Genomic DNA, 17,862 nt, shown 5'->3' on the forward strand with positions numbered 1-17,862 from the left:
CAATCGCTATTTAAGGAATCGGTATTTAAGGAATCCCTATTTAAAGAATCGCTATTTAAGGATTCCTTAAATAGCGATTTCTGCTTTTGGGTTGATGCATTGGGATTGGGTATTTTTTACTTAATACCGGGAGCTATTACCGAATCGGTATTTTACCGACTGGATTTTGGGTTGATGCATGAGGCTGAAAGCTTATTATCGATTACCGGACCATTGGTATGGCACATGTTATCTAGGCCTGGTCTTCCCAAAGATATTTCATGTGGGAACAGGAAAAGATGGTGCACATGAGATAGGTAGACAACTAACACGTAGAAGGAGGGAGAGTTGGTCAGAAATTGTAGGGGATATTTTTGGAGCATTGATACCAGCCGTTGGAATATCTCTGAATGCACACAAAATTAGAAAATTGTCTACAGTAGTGGATCGCTTATCGACAAGCACTGCTGGAGGATTTTTATTAGTAAATGCAGAAATGGTTGCCATGCGAGCCATGGTAATGCAAAATCGACTTGCCCTTGATATTATTTTGGCCAAAGAGGGAGGAGTCTGTGGAATGCTGAAAGTTCAACATTGTTGTACTTATATTCCTGACTAAAGTCAAGATTTAAAGACATACATTAGAATATAACTGACTTGCACGAGGAGATTGTTCCATTGGAGGCTGAAGGTGTTTGGGAAAAGATTGGAAAAGGGTTTTCTACTATTAAAAACTTTTTACTAAAATTAGGTAGTACATTTATTGGTAAAATTCTAATTCCAGTTACATGTGTGATATTTTTAGTATTCATTTTGAGACTAGGATGTTTATGTTGTAAAAGAAGAAAATTACAAAATCATATAAAAAGAGAAACTGAAAGTAAGGAAAGAGAAATGGAAGATATAGAATTAGAAGAATGGAAAGACAATGTATATAAAAAGACAAGAGAGGATGAAACAGGGGAAACAATTATGCAACCTAACAAAATTTAAGAGAACTGAATTCATTTCTATTAAAAATGTTATCAAGATTTAAGGGAATTTATGGTGATATTATTTCTGCATCAAAATACTAATTACGTAATCGATTTATATTTTAATTTGAATTAACTGTGTGCTGTGTTATACTAACCAACAATATTCATCTTTGGTAAACACGAATTACACGCGGGACTCATTGCTATTTGCATGGCACAATAACTCTAGTAACTAAGGGGCATATTATCAAGGACGGCGTTAAACATTATCGCCGGTTTAGCGGCAGAAAACTGCCGCTAAACCGGCGATAATGGGCTTGATAATATGCTCTATGGAATTCCCATAGAAGCCCATGTTCTGGTGTGAACATGGGCTTCTATGGGAATTCTCTAGAGCATATTATCAAGCCCATTATCGCCGGTTTAGCGGCAGTTTTCTGCCGCTAAATCGGCGATAATGTTAACGCCGTCCTTGATAATATGCCCCTAATTGTGGTACGCCTATTAACAATAGTATTTCTGTTGGTAGAATATTGCATGATTTATGTTGCTTTGGTGATGTTTGCGTTCCAGTTGATGCCAAATGGTGAGTATAAATGCTTTAAATGTCGCTATAAGCTAGGAAAATACTAATACATAAATGGATCAGTGTGGGTTTTAACATTAGAATCTTCATTTCCACATATTAATTATTCTTTGAGTTTGTTTTGCTTAAGTTGGCATTCGGGCCTACGAAGCCATGACATTCAAAATGGAGTTCGAAAGTGGCCACTGTCTTGCGAGCGCGATGTCTTCTGCGCAGACTCGGATGGCTCCGAAGATCTCCAGGCATCCTCAATTCAGAGCACAGTGTTCCTGGTCAAGGATGGGAACATGGAGGACTGCCAAACTTCAGTCAGTGGAAATTGCTGGAGGAAACAATGGTCGCACATAACCAAGATTCAACAATGTTGCATGAGCATGACATAAACTGAGGAAGTGACCCAGCATCTTCTCTGGGAACCCAAGTCAGTGGGAAAATTGGGCCTTCTTACAAATTTCACCAAATGGACCAATCATAGTCTCTCATAGACTAAGAAATGTTTCATGTTACCCAGAATTTTATTATAAAAAGGGTAGTAGAATAGAGTGAAATGTTAGAGGGAGAGAGCAGATCATATTTCACTCTATTCTACTACACTTTTTATAATAAAATTCTGGGTAACATGAAACTTAATTTGATTAACAAAAGTATGAGTTTGTGGTTCTTTATTTAGGTTACTAGAGGATGCTGAAGCTTTAATGTGTTTTAGCTGGTTCTAAATCACCATCAACCAGTCCAACTAATTGGTCTATTCGACCAAGTGGATGGAGTGCCTTGATGTTAAGGTTAGGATCCTATAGGTGTTAATGTAAATATGTATGTACTGTAATAAATCTTTCTTTCCTATAGGTAATAAGGTACTCCCCCCACATGTCCAGCACATCGTCCCTCCTGTGTGATGACTCGTGAGAGAAACGTATGAGTGTTGGTGTTATGGGCCCCACCAATGAATGCGTGTAATGAGTTAGTGTGACGACGGGTCTGTGGCGCAGGGAGGATATGTAAAATTTGCCACCCCCCTTTTTCGCGCTGAATCAATGTTGTTCTTGTTTTTCTTTCTTTCCAGTGTTACCTTCCCTTGTGCCTTTTTATTGCTACTAGTCTTGTGCCCACTGGCCGATGAATGTAAGTGCGGGCAATTTGGAATGTTCATGTACCTTCCTTGAAATTTTATACAACAGATTTCAACCATAAAAGGGCTATGAACTATGTTAAAATCCATAATAAGCAGAAACAAAGGGGCCAAAACAAATGTATAATAAATGCACACCCGCTCCCTTTGAACGTGGGGAAAATGTGTGGCTTAGCTGAGTTTACTAAATTCTCCAAAATATAAGCAAGATTGTGAGAGCTGGGAAAGGCGTGTATCTCCCTCCCCTCCTTTGAATGCACCAGAAGAAGCCCATTTGCTATCATGCATTTGGGCTTGATTTTATCTAGATCTCTGGGGCAAGCACACAGATGACACGGTAGTATAAGCTTATTTCGCCAATGCCGTGCTCCACCAGAAAGTCATACCCGAGCATAAACTGTGGAGGTACTTAGAGGCCCCGGTTCTGCCCTGATTTCCCATTATCAATGTGGAGCAACGCCACATATATGGAGCCGGGGACATGCAGCGTTAATGCCTGAAACAAATATTACTTCCAGTTAAGATCTTTACCATGTCCACATAAATCCATTTCCACAAAAATAATGAGTCCCCCTTTAGCCCTCGCCATCACTGTCACCGCTGCTGGCAAAAGATAAGTCTTGCATAATTCTACGAAAAAAAGGTTATTTACTTCCTAGGGAGCATATCAGCAAGCTGGCGATGACAAATTATCGCCGCTTTAGCGTCTGTTTTCGGACGAAAAGCGGCGATAATTTTATCGCTTAATCATCAAGGTCACGCTAACGCGTGATTCCTTGCTTTAGCTCCCTTTCCCATAATGTCCACCTTTGCATCCCGGGCGTTCCGTCCCAAAATAGCTGGAGAAATGTCGCTAACCGACATTTCTCCAATTATCAAGGGAATCGCTAACAGGCATAGCGATAAGAAAAGTAGCATTAACCACAGTTAACGCTACTTTCCATAGGCCTACTTTCACCCTGACTTAGCCATTACATCCAATGTAAGGTGGATATAATGGCTAAGTATGCCCTGCCTTATCAGCAAGCTAACGCCAAAATGTGTGAGATTATCGCTGGATTGCCAGCGATAATCTCACTTTTGGCTGTTAGCGCGAGGAATATTATCACTTTTGAGATAAGCGTTGCTGATAGCACGTGATAATTATCCTAGCGCTAAGTGCGCTTAGCGATAATTATCGCCGACCCTTGCTGATATGCCCCTAGGTTTCTTGCCAACAGATGACATAGTATGTCCTAACAACCTGCACCCAATTAAATCACTAAACATAGCAGACGGACCAGCGGTGTTCCAAGACAGCAACCTCGGGTCACCCAGGTGACAAGATGGAATACCCAACGGTGAGTTGCGGGCAGAAGAGGTAAAGGGGATGGCTCAGGAGCAGCAAGTCAATCACTGGACGCAAGTTTGCTCAGGGGTGCAAATCTGTTACATAGGAGCAGAAACAGAGACACTGGTGAGGCCGAAATAGGACGACCACAGTAAAGTGATTTACGCAGTACCAGAGTCCACAAGAGTTGACAAACAATGTCAGGTTGGTAAAAGAAGCCAAGTGGGAGTGCTCGGATGTTGGTCGACCTCGATGACCTGAGTGAACCTAAGGTGGGCAAAACATGGGCCGCAACAGTGGGTTTGATAAAGTTAACCACCACACAGGCCCCCACCCATCTCTTAACATCAGAACCCAACCAACGTACCGTCCTGACCATGTTAATTGAGTCATAAATCTCCATGCCTAGGTTGCAGTAACAGTTAAATTAAAGTCCCACTTTGTTCTTTAGCTCCAGAAAATAATCTGGTGTGGGGTTGTTATGAGGAGGGACAGTCTCTAAAACTACCACATACAGAGTTGCTTCCGTGGGCATGTTAATCACCACCCCTGGCATAGGAGATAAAAGGTGGGTTACCACAGACGGGCATGCCCCAGCTGGGGGGAGTGTAGGGCCTGGGGTAGCAGGAGAAACAACAGAGGAAACCCGGACTGCTAAGGGGGTATGGAAACTAGCTCTTTGTGGCAAGGCTGAGACAGTTTTAATAGGACCCACCTCATATGAAGAACTTCGACTCATCACATCATCCCAAAGTACACTAACATTTCAACCATACACCATGAAAATACTCCTACCTGCCCTGACTGCCCGCAGCCTCTCACATACTGCCCCAGACTCAACCAAAAACACAGCAAAAAACATGACTCCCTCCAAGTGTCAAAAGAAACCCCACAGCCATATGACCTCCCAATACTCCCCAAGAGAGTGACTCAAAACAACCCTTAGACACATTCATGGTACTCCTTTAAGTCATTCAAAGCACCAAACAATCCAAGTATTCTTTAGACCCAACAAAAATACCCCTCAAGAACTGGCGCCCTCAACCACGTTCAGTTACCCTAAAAACACACTGTAGATTCCATCAAAACCATAGAACCCGTTCACACAACACTTCCAGGCATGCTTATATGGACAGTTGAAAGTCTGCATTCTGTTAGTGAGTGGTAAGTACTTCTGAGCAGTACAGATATTTAGACCAACATAGGGGGTTGAAGGATGGGCTCAGGCCTAGAAGTGTGAGTGAAACTCGACAATAATGTTGACCTTGCTGCCAAAAGCAGAAACGTTTGAAGCAAAACCTACGTTGAGACTGCCAGGATCGTGATAATGCAGCATGCATCTATATCTAGCAGTGTTGATAGCCAGTCTCTCCAGATAGTGTCGTAGCATGAATATCTGCAGAAGAATTTAGGGGCATATTAGCAAGACCGGCGATAAAATTATCGCCGTTTTAGCGGCAGGAAACTGACGCTAAAACGGCGATAATGGGCTTGATAATATGTGTTATAGAATTCCAATAGAAGCCCGGGTTAGATGTCCTGCAAAGTAAATGCCTGGAATGGATGAGCCGTGCAAGCTTGGGAGCCTGAGACTCAGCTGGAAGGGGAAGAAGCTGATGCTGGACTTCCAGAGCATTTATTTTCTCATGCAACCAATGCTCCCAAGTAGCTCTTTACTTTTAGTAAATAGAATTTGTAAATAAATAAGAAATCCCACGGTGGTAGGACATGTACAGAAAGTCTTTTCTATGTGCCTCTTTGGGCAGGGTAGGAAAACCCGTTGCTGTGGCTGGCACAGATACCTGCAGTGTAGGAGCTAAGGCAGTGGCCTGCTCCCTGACCTCAAAAACCTAAACTCATTTCACATATTAATGGTCACTCAGCTGCAGTTCATCTTGACCATGGTTTTTGGCTGCTCCTTCGAGCTCTGCAGTCACTCCAGGCCTCTTCTCTGCTCGTCTGCATGTAGGAGAGGTGCAATGTGAGACTCCAGGAGGGGCAGCGCTGCCCCTCACCACTGACTGAATGCCCGGGCCACTCCCTGTAATACAAAAAAAACTATTCACCTCGAGCCAGGCCCACTCTGGGGGGCCAAACAACAAGTATATTGTTTGTGGCAGCAATTTCCTTTCTCATGTTGGTAAAAATGTAAAAAATGTAAATTGATACTTGTATAGCGCACTACTCACCCGCAAGGGTCTCAAGGCGCTTGTACGAATACCGCTGTGGAACCCATCCTGGCTTTCCCTGTGAGGCATCCACTCCTGGGCACCCCCAAGGTGGAAGCCAGGCATCCTTAGCGTTGTGGGGGGCCGTTGTGGAGATTAAGCAAGCTATTGCCCAGAGTTGCAGAGTGGGACTCCATGATTGGAATAGGCACCGAGGCGAGAATTATCAGGTCCGTGGAATTTTTTGAGCCCAAGACCCCCGAGGCGGGGAATTGAACCCTGGTCCCGGGCTAGACCTCTGCATCAGGGTCTGCCCGGGACCAGGGTAGAAGCATGCCAACCTTTCATACAATTTATTGAGATAAAATATCTTGTGAAAATCTCCCCGAAAGACGCCGAGATGGGCATTCTTTCAAAGCTTTCAAATGTTTTCTATTTAAAATTACCAAATTGCTGGGTGTGTCATTTCCTCGTCATGACTCGAAGTACCGCTTGTCATGCCAGTCTCTGCCCGAACTCCATTCTGTTGTCCAAATGGTACACGGAAGAGAGATTGAGACTGAGCGACCATGGCAGTGACAAGGCCCTTCTTCACCCCTCACCAATGGAAATCACTCTCCTGGAGCCTGGGTACCGAGCACAGCGGCAAACGTGAACACTGAGACAGTCAAGTGGTCTCAGATCTGCGCTGACAAATTAGGGGGCATATTATCAAGGACCACGTTAAAAATTATCGCTGCTTTAGCGGCAGAAAACTGACGCTAAAGCGGCGATAATGGGCGCGATAATATGCCACAGAGAATTCCCATAGAAGTCCATGTTCTGGTGTCAACATGGGCTTCTATTGGAATTCTCTGCGGCATATTATCAAGCCCATTATCGCCGCTTTAGCAGCAGCTTTCTGCCGCTATTACGGCGATAATTGTAACGCCGTGCTTGATAATAGGCCCCTAAGACTTTATACATCAGGATGCATATTATAAAGGCAATAGGTGCTCTGAATTGCATTAGATTTGTATTCAGTTCGGAAATGCAGGCACTTATCTCTCTAATATGTATTTCCTATGCCCGTTTTTAGGTCAAGCCTAGACAGCTGTCGCAAGACCTATAGTAGACACAATATCGAGGGTAAATTCTCCTGCTGCTTGCCATTTGTCAACTCTGGCATTGCTCTTATTAGCTGGCTTTTCGTTGGCTTGTGATCCCTCACTCAGTCATTGCCGTTTTCCTTCCGTTTGCAGGAAGCAGCAGCACCGACCAACTACTGTTTAGTTGCTCTGGGCTGTTATCTTGGCTGTTATCTTGTCATTTAGGGACTACTTCCTTGAGCATGCAATTTTTTTTCTTGTTTCAAATTATGCCAGCAGTATCATAATAAGAAAATAAATTCCTTTCACAAAGGAAAAGGCGCAGTGCCGCTGGCTGTTACTGGGTGTCCCTGGAACACCTAGGAAAGAAATTTGTTTCACGGAGGAAAGGACGCAGTACCACAGGCTGCTACTAGGTGTCCCTAGAATTTCATTCTTGGGGGCAGATTTATGAGGCCCGTTGCGCCATCGGAACGTCACTTTTTGTGACGTTCCGTGGCGCAGAAGCCTGCGTGATATTTATCAGGCAGCACTGAGCCACTTGTTGTGGCTTAATGCTGCCTCATAAATATCAGTCCCTTTAACGCAGTGTTCTGCGTTAAAGGGGCGTGCAATGGGTGTTGCTGGGGGCGTTCCCAGCAACACCCATGGCCTTTTGACACTGCCCCAGATTTACGAGAAATCGTAAATCTGAGGCAGCGCCAAATCCTTCCGCCTCCCCAGGGGAGGCGGAAGGGAGGCGCAACGGGGAGAAATATCTTTATTACTCCTCGTTTTTCCTTTTTCCATGTGTGCTGCATTCTGCAGCACCCATACAAAGAGGAAAAACCTCTTGTGATTATTTTTGTACAGAAAGGTTTCCCTTCCTGTACAAAAAATATTCATCTCCGCAACGCAGGCACCCTTGCACCATGGTGCAGAGGTGCCTGCGTTGGCGCAGGCAGCCCATTGTGCGCCGGCGCAGGGGAAAAGGACAGGAATGCGCCGCATTTTATAGATACGGCGCATCCCTGCCCTTTTCTTTTGCCGTAGGGAAGTGCAGCAGGAAGGCCTGCTGCGCTTCCCTACGGCAAAACCTCATAAATCTGCCCCTAGGTGTTTCAAGAACACCTAATAAAAGCCTGTGGTACTGCACCCTTTCCTTCCTGAAAGGAATTTCTTGGCTTATTATGCTACTGCTGGCATCATTTGAAACGGAAAAAATCTATTAACAGTGATCCCTTTACAGCTGCAGCACCTCCCGCAAATGCATGTTCTTGCTAAAATGTTTCTGGAGCAAATTGGATGAAACTGATGTTAATGACCAGAATACAATTTAGATCATGTACTTATATTGTTCTCCATTAAAAAGTACGAATTATATTACAATATGCTAAATGATAAATGAATTAAGATGCTCTGTAGGAAGGTTCTGTGTACATGTCCTGCCAGAGGGATGCACAGAGATAGAGTACTACATTAAGGTAATAAATAAGCCATGCATAGGAACAAACGATGCCTGTTTTCAGACAGCTGTCTTTACTAATGTGAGAGGCTGGGCCCGGGGACAAGAACAGCATCCAGCTGTATGTGTGTAGCTGTGTAGGAAGGGCCCCAGACGAAAAAAACAACGAAGCTTGCATACAAAACGTAAGGTAAAATGGCACTTAATGACTTTTTCGCCACCACTGAGCATTTCAGAGACTGGCATCTCAGTCGCAGGCAGCCCCATTGCGCGCCTCTGTTGCTGATCTGTGACTGGAACTAAATCCTGGCCTTGCGAGGCGAAATTATAAATGACTTGTTTGCACCCATTTTCGGGGTCAAAAAACCATCCTTTGCAGGTCATTCTTCAAATAAAAATTGCAACAACTGATCCATATTTCATGCTTGGCAAAGCTTCCCCAATCCTTAGGGAGAGGATATTACGGATCCCAGAAACAGTAGCGGCGCATAATTTCACATTTTACCAAGGGCTCAGAATGCGATTTAATTCTGGAAATGAATACGTTTGGCCACTCCAGTAAGACCTGGAGCCCACCGATATCGGATGCATTAGACCCAATAGGTGAGCTCATAACATAGCAGCAGCCCTCACTGCTTTCCTATGGCCAGTAATGTAGATTTTCCTAATAGCTTATGACGGAAAGTCTTAATTTTATTGAAGCAGCATTCCGAGAAGGAGATTGGTAGGGCGTCACACTCTGGCATCAAAGGGCACTACAGACCTCAAACCCCATATATTTTCACTTGAATGGTCTGCACAGCGACGAAGTTCTGTCTAAAATAAAAACAGCATACTCCCAAGTGGGTCGATGTCTAGTCTCGATGAAAACAAGCTGCTCAGGGATCCTTTCACCGCGCCCCTCTTGTCCGTACATGTACTGTACGCCCCCAGGCGTCAGTGTCGGTCCGCATAAATTGTGGCAGGGCTTCCTTCACAGCAGGACTGGCCGTTAATAAATCCAAGAAAAAGGGTGCTCCGCTCGTCATTCCAAGGGGCATATCAACAAGGGCTTTATCTCTGCTTTTTTCGCTTTAAAAGCCAAAAAAGCAGAGATAAAACTAGCGCCCTATCAACAACAGGGTGCTAACATGCAAATTTGCATGTTAGCACCCTTTTACTCTACGCTTCCCCTTGCATCACTAATGAGATGCAAAGGGGGCGTTCCAGAGTAAAATAATAGGAGAAATGTCGCTAAGCGACATTTCTCCTATTATCAAGAATGTCGCTAACCCTGTTAGAGACAAAAAAAGCAGCGCTAACCGCGGTTAATGCTGCTTTTTTACGTCTGGTATTTTTCTGACTTAGCCATGATATCCTATGGAAGGAGGATATCATGGCTTAAGTTTGCCTGTCCCTATCAACAGGGTAACGTGAGATTATCGCTGGGTTTCCAGCGATAATCTCACGTTAGCCTGTTAGCGTGAGGATTTTTATCGCTACTGAGATAAGCGTTGCTAATAGCACGCTATCTCAGCGATAAAAATTCACGCTAGCCGGCGATAATTATCCTAGCGCTAAGTGCGCTTAGAGATAATTATCGCCGGTTGTTGTTGATATGCCCCCAAGTGTTTGAATTTAGGGGCATATCAACAACAACCGGCGACTCATTACGATGTCGGTTAGAAAGCATTCCAACAAACTCCTTGTCGGAATTGTTTGCGACCGACTCGGGTTCGGGAAGTCCGACTGACCGTTTACAATGTTTCCGAACACCGTGTGTTCCGGACAGATTAAGTTAGAAAGGCTGTCCGAATTTGTCATCGTAATAAGTCAGTCGGAAACGCAGTCCATAGACCTGTATGATTTGGCTCCAACCGACTTGGAGTCTCCGAATTCCGGTCGGAACCGAGTAGGAAAGAACAAACGGTTACTATCTATCGTAAACGGTCAGTCGGAACTGTTTCCGAGTCGGTCGGAAACATGGGTTCCGAGCAGGTTAGGAAAATCTGAATGCCATTCGGAGCCTTTCCGACAGACATCATAATGAAGCCATGATGCGGTCACAAACTCCCATTTCTCTATGGGCGGTTTCCACTCGCAGCACAATCTCCCATAGAGAAATGTGAGTTTGTGTAAATACTTGCACCATGTGGCAGGCACCCCACGGTGCCTGCAACACGGTGCATCGATTTTCCAGACCCCCAACCGGAGGCTGCAGAGGCATGGGGACCCTGCTATGGACCCCCAAAGTCACTTTCCGACATGTTTTTCATGTTAGAAATCCCAACATGAAAAGCCTGTCAGAAACTAACATCATAATCATGCACAGTCCTACCAAGACGTACGTCCGACGTAGGGGTTTGCGCGAGAGAAACCACGACGAGGAGAAAGAGGGCATCCCGGAGATGCCACAGTAGAGGTAAGTGCCTTTTTAAATATTTTTTATTAGGGGGGTGTGTAGGCGGGTAGCCTTTTTTTGTCAGGCTAACTCCGCTCTGCTACAGATTTGGGGGCATATTATCAAGACAGGCGATTAAATTATCGCCGCTTTAACTGCCGCTAAAACGGCGATAATGGGCTTGATAATATGCTCTATGGAATTCCAATTGAAGCTCATGTTAGATGTGAAGGACATCTAACCTGAGCTTCAATTGGAATTCCATAGAGCATATTATCAAGCCCATTATCGCCGTTTTAGCGACAATTTTATCGCCTGTCTTGATAATATGCCCCATAGGGTTTTGCCTAAACTCTGCGTTCTCAGCAGAGCGCGGAGTAGGCAAAACTCTGCAAACTCTGCAGGCGGAATGGAGTTCTCTGCCTGTCCTTACTTGAAGCCCACCTTGGGTTTCCCCGCTGTGGACTTCTCAACGCTGCCTGCAGCCTCTGTTTTTTGACCACCTCTACTGTGTCCATTCATTGTGACAAAATCCCGAAGCCTAAGGACACCTCTGTCCCGTCACCTCTGGAAAGGATGACTTGTCGCAGTGGAGGACCTAGTTGATGACGGTGTATTGGTCCCCTTTGCAGATTTCAAACGTGATCACAGGCTACCTCAATTGCAACAATGGCAGTATCAACAGCTCACACACAGCCTTCAACATGCTTTTGGTGCCCCCTGCAATATAGCACCTGATCCGCTGTTGCAGTATATTCTGACCTAGAAAGGTTTTAGGGACACTATGGTGGGTTTGTAAGCAATCCTGAAGGATGAACTCTTCTCAAGCCCTACTGCTTTCATTTTACGCTTTTGGGGAATAACACAAGGTGAAGCTGAAGAGTGTGAAGGCACACACACAAACCCAAGATATAATAGACAACAAGCATCAAGTGACGATGCCAAGGGGCAGAGTTCAGCAACTGTTGCCAAAAACAGTGCTAGGAGACAGTGGGTAAAAGAATGATCCCTACGAAACAACAAATACGAAGACCTCAACTCGACCAGCAAAAAGAACTAAGGTCACGCAAACAAGGACAAAAAAAGGCTACCTCTCTGTGTGAAGGCTATTACATAAACAAAACCTAGAAACTGAGCAAGGCTTGCTAAATACGAAGACCCCAACAGGGCAACTGCAAGAAATACATCCTCAAAATTGTGAGCTGCACAATAAAGAAATGTATGAACATGCAGTGCGAATGAACTGTCATACAGTGGAAACATTGATAAATAGAGACAACAGCTCAGCTAAATGAGTAATGGTATCTGCATTTGAAAAAACTCCCAGCTGTTGCAGGTATCAAAGGAGTTAATTTGGGTGGATTACAGTAGACAGGAGTGCGGTAGATCAGGATAGATTGGGGTAGAGTGAATGGAGGTAGACTGGAATGGGGTAAAGTGGGGAAGAGTGAAGTGCAGTGATTTGGGGTATATTAGAGTGGGATGGGGTGAAGTGGGGCAGATTGGGGTGTGGTAGACTGGATGGATTGGAGCTGGGTAGATTGGAAAGGAATGGGGTAGATTGGCGTACAGCAGAGGTGGGTATACTGGGCTAGATTGGAATGGGGTACTGTGAAGTGGGGAATACTTGAGTGGAATAGGGTGGGTAGAGTGAGGGATAGTGGAGCGAAGTAGATTGTAGTGGAGTAGATTGGGCTATACTGGAGTGGGGTAGATTAGGGTGGAGTGGGTTAGATTGGAGTGGAGTGCGGTAGAATTTTAGTGGGATTGATAGGAGTGAAGTGGGGTAGTTTGGGGTAGAGTGCAGTGTAGTAGATGGGGTAGAATTGAGTGAGCTAAAGTGGAGTAGAGTGGAGTAGATTGGACTGGAGTTGAGAGGGGGTAAATTAAGGTGAAGTGGGGTACATGGGAGTGGAGTAGATTAGGTGGATTACAGTATGGTAGAATGGAATGGAAGATTGGAGTGGAGTGGAGTAAATAGCAGTGGAGTGGAGTGGGGTAAATTGGTTTGGAGGTCTATTGGAATGGAGTGGGATAGAATGGAGTGGGGTAGAAGGGAGTGGTGGGGTGTGGCGTGGAGCGGAGCGCCGTGTCATAGAAAGTCTTACACTGGAGTGTTTTGGAGTGGGATGCCATAGAGTGGAAGGACATAGAGTGGAGCAGAATGTTGTACAGTGAAGTGGTGTAGAGTGTTGTAGAGAGGAGTAGGGTAAAGTGCAGTGGCATAGTGTTGCATTAAGTGGGAAGGGTATGGGCAGACCCAGGTCCTGTACACACTGTGCAACTGAATTTAAGTTAGCTTGGCTGATGAAGGGTGATACCCCGATACCAGTCCCAGAATGCTTGCTTCTGGTCCAGGAAGGACCCGGCCTGGCAGTTGGGGCTCAACTGTTCCCCTGGGGAGCAGGGTTAAGACTAATTTGCATATGGCTGAGTCCAAACTGAGGTACCACGGTGGGAAAAAAACTTTGGATTGGGATGTGGCCACAAGCACTTGCCAGTGGCTGGTATTAATTAAAGCATTTCATCCATCACATGGTTGTTTTGCATCTGCCGCCCTAAGTGCACCAGGAATTCCCAGACTTGGGTTCTGGGCTCAATCTGCTAGTAGATTCATGCTAGCCAGGGAGGACTTGGGGGCATATCATCAAGGACCGGTGATAATTATCACTAAGCGCACTTAGAGCTAGGATAATTATCGCCGGCTAACGTGTATTTTTATCGCTGAGATAGCGTGCTATTGGCAACACTTATTGCAAAAGCGATAAAAATCCTAGCGCTAACTGCCAAGCGTGAGATTATCCAGCAATAATCTCACAAAGTTTGGCGTTAGCTTGATGATAGGGCAAGGCATACTTAGCCATGATATCCACCTTCCATAGGATATCATGGCTAAGTCAGTCCTGAAGCAGGCGTAAGGAAAGTAGCGATAACAGGGGTTATTGCTACTTTTCTTGCCGCTATGCTTCATAGCGTGGGGCTTGATGATAGGAGAAATGTCGCTCATTTCTCCTATCATGTCAGGGCAGGAACGCCCACTTTGCATCTCATTAGAAATGCAAAGCTGGGCATTCAGAATTCAGGCGCTAATGCAAGGTTTCACGCGATAGCGTGACCTTGCTGATTAGGCGATAAAATTATCTCCGCTTTTCGTCCGAAAACGGACGTAAAAGCGGCGATAATTTATTATCGCCTCGTTGATGGTATGCCCCTTGGTCTGGAGGTTTAGGCTTGACTGTTCGGAACAGGGTCAAGACTGCTTTGGCTGGGTCCAAGCTGGGGTGGCATTTAAGTATGGTGGGCAAACGAACAATGTATTGGAATGCAACGCGAATGATTTCCAGTGGCTAAGATTGGTTCAAGCATTCCATCCATCACTTGCTTGTTTTTACATCTGGTCCAACAGTAAGCGATGGACAGGCTACAACCACAGCATGGCAAACAATATATATTGCAGGGACAGCAAAGGTGCAGTAGGAACAGGCGACCTAAAGGTGTGTGGGACGGGAGGCTCATTAAGACGTCAGGACACACGTACACTCCTAAAGCCCATAGATTCTTTTGGGACCACTGGGGCATACAGCATCCACATGGCAAGCAGGGGTAAATTACACATTTTTCACTTATATGTGTGAGGGAAAGATATGGAATTTGCAGAGATCCTCAATATTCCTACCGCTCAGTGGTACCACGTGGGAATGTTTAACAGAATGCTGCTTTATACTTATGACTTCTATTTGTTTTTTGTTTTTTTTTGTAGTTTTGCATGGTACTAGATTGACACAAGGACACAAGGATGCTTTTCATGAGTATCAGATTACATTAAAAAGTCAGTTTCATTTTTATTAGAGTGTTTGGGGTTATGGAGATTAAGTAATTTCAAACTTCGTTTTCAGATTACAAAGTAAACGACTCTGGCCCTTAAAATATAACTGTTTGCTCAAATTACCTTTGAAAAATGGAATTCTGATTGTACTTTGCTGGATTTGAATTTGCCATCCATGTTTCTCACTGTTAAACTTATCTTAACCCCTTCGCTGCCAGGCCTTTTCCCCCTCCTGTGCCAGGCCTTTTTTTGGCTATTTGGGAGAGTGCGCGCTTAGGCCCCTGTAACTTTTTGACCGCATTAGGTAGCCATGCCAAATTTGCGTCCTTTTCTTCCAACATCATGGGGATTCTAAAGGTACTCAGGGTTTGTGGATTCCCCTGGAGGGGTCACAGAAAAGAGCCAAAATACAGCAACATTTTGGTTTTTTTTTTAAAAATTGGAAAAACGGGCTGCAAATGAAAGCATCTGGGTTTTTCCCTGCAAATGTTATCAAAAAAGGGTTTGTGGGGTTGAAATCACCATTTTCCCAGATTTTCGGGGATACTTGACTTTTGTCAGAAACCCAACATTTTTTACACAGTTTTGGCATTTATCTGCGACATAGCCTATTTTTGCTATTTTTTGTGCTTTTGACCTCCTTCCAGTTAGTGGCAGAAATGGGTACAAAAGCAATAGTGGATCCTGGAAAGCTATACATTTTCGAAAAGAAGACAACATTCTGAATTCAGCAAGGGGTCATTTGTGTAGATCCATCAAGGTTTTTTTATAGAAACAAACAGTTAAATGTAGGATAAATTGAAATTTAGTTAAAAAAACAAAATTTTGTGTCAACGTTTTCACCTGTAACTTCTTCTAATTATGACAGCTCTTTGAAAGCAATATACCGTTGCATCCGCTGGACATTACTGGTTGTGGGGATATATAGGACTTGTAGGTTCACCAAGAACCCGACGAACCCAGAGCCAAAAACTGAGTAGTAACTTGCAAAGGTTTTTTATTATGTACCGGGTATATAGTAATTATTCTGTAAAAAAGTGTACATGGAAAAATCGGTATGAAAGACACCTATGTATTTCTGAAATGGGAACAAAATATAGAGTTTAGAAACAGTAGATATTTGCACATTTCTGAAATTGGGAATACTCATACTAGCATGAGAATTATCAGTCATTTTTTAGAATGACTTCTTTTTTACACAATATCTTTCATTTGGAAAGCAGAAATGCATGGAAAGTCAATAGATAATAACAGTTCCTTTACAAATCTGAATTACCCTAAGTCTCCCGATAAAAATGGTACTTCACTTGTGTGGGTAGGCATAGTGCCCACGACAGGAAACGGCGCAAAACGCAACGTGGTCACACCACATTTTCACAATGCAAAATTACCCTTTTGTTCCAAAGTGCCTAGCTCTAGTTTTTGAACCCTAGCTCTGCGGGCACCTTGGGAAACCTAGCAAACCTATACATTTTTGAAAACTAGACACCCAGGGGAATCCAGGATGGGGTGACTTGACTGCCTCCCACCAGGGTCTGTTACCCAGAATCCCTTGCAAACCTAAAAAATTGTCAAAAAAAACACATTTTCCCCACATTTCTGTCGTGGAAAGTTCCGGAATCTGCGTGGATCCACAAATTTCCACCCACCCCGCGTTCCCCAAAGTTTTACAAGAAAAACGGTACCTCACTTGTGTGGGTCGGCCTAGTGCCCGCGACAGGAAACGGCGCAAAACTCAACCTGGTCACACCTCAATTTCGCAGTGAAAAATGACCCTTTTTTGGAAAAATGACTAGCTGTAGTTTTTGAACCCTAGCTCTGCGGGCACCTTGGGAAACCTAGCAAACCTATACATTTTTGAAAACTAGACACCCAGGGGAATCCAGGATGGGGTGACTTGACTGCCTCCCACCAGGGTCTGTTACCCAGAATCCCTTGCAAACCTAAAAAATTGTCCAAAAAAACACATTTTCCCCACATTTCTGGCGTGGAAAGTTCCGGAATCTGCGTGGATCCACAAATTTCCACCCACCCCGCGTTCCCCAAAGTCTTACAAGAAAAACGGTACCTCACTTGTGTGGGTCGGCCTAGTGCCCGCGACAGGAAATGGCGCAAAACGCAACCTGGTCACACCTCAATTTCGCAGTGAAAAATGACCCTTTTTTGGAAAAATGACTAGCTGTAGTTTTTGAACCCTAGCTCTGCGGGCACCTTGGGAAACCTAGCAAACCTATACATTTTTGAAAACTAGACACCCACGGGAATCCAGGATGGGGTGACTTGACAGCCTCCCACCAGGGTCTGTTACCCAGAATCCCTTGCAAACCTAAAACATTGTCAAAAAAAACACATTTTCCCCACATTTCTGTCGTGGAAAGTTCCGGAATCTGCGTGGATCCACAAATTTCTACCCACCCCGCGTTCCCCAAAGTCTTACGAGAAAAACGGTACCTCACTTGTGTGGGTCGGCCTAGTGCCCGCGACAGGAAACGGCGCAAAACGCACCCTGGTCACACCTCAATTTCGCAGTGAAAAATGACCCTTTTTTGGAAAAATGACTAGCTGTAGTTTTTGAACCCTAGCTCTGCGGGCACCTTGGGAAACCTAGCAAACCTATACATTTTTGAAAACTAGACACCCAGGGGAATCCAGGATGGGGTGACTTGACTGCCTCCCACCAGGGTCTGTTACCCAGAATCCCTTGCAAACCTAAAACATTGTCAAAAAAAACACATTTTCCCCACATTTCTGTCGTGGAAAGTTCCGGAATCTGCGTGGATCCACAAATTTCCACCCACCCCGCGTTCCCCAAAGTCTTACGAGAAAAACGGTACCTCACTTGTGTGGATCGGCCTAGTGCCCGCGACAGGAAACGGCGCAAAACGCAACCTGGTCACACCTCAATTTCGCAGTGAAAAATGACCCTTTTTTGGAAAAATGACTAGCTGTAGTTTT

Source organism: Triturus cristatus, chromosome 4_2 (assembly GCF_964204655.1).
Source record: "Triturus cristatus chromosome 4_2, aTriCri1.1, whole genome shotgun sequence".
Classification (NCBI taxonomy): domain Eukaryota; kingdom Metazoa; phylum Chordata; class Amphibia; order Caudata; family Salamandridae; genus Triturus; species Triturus cristatus.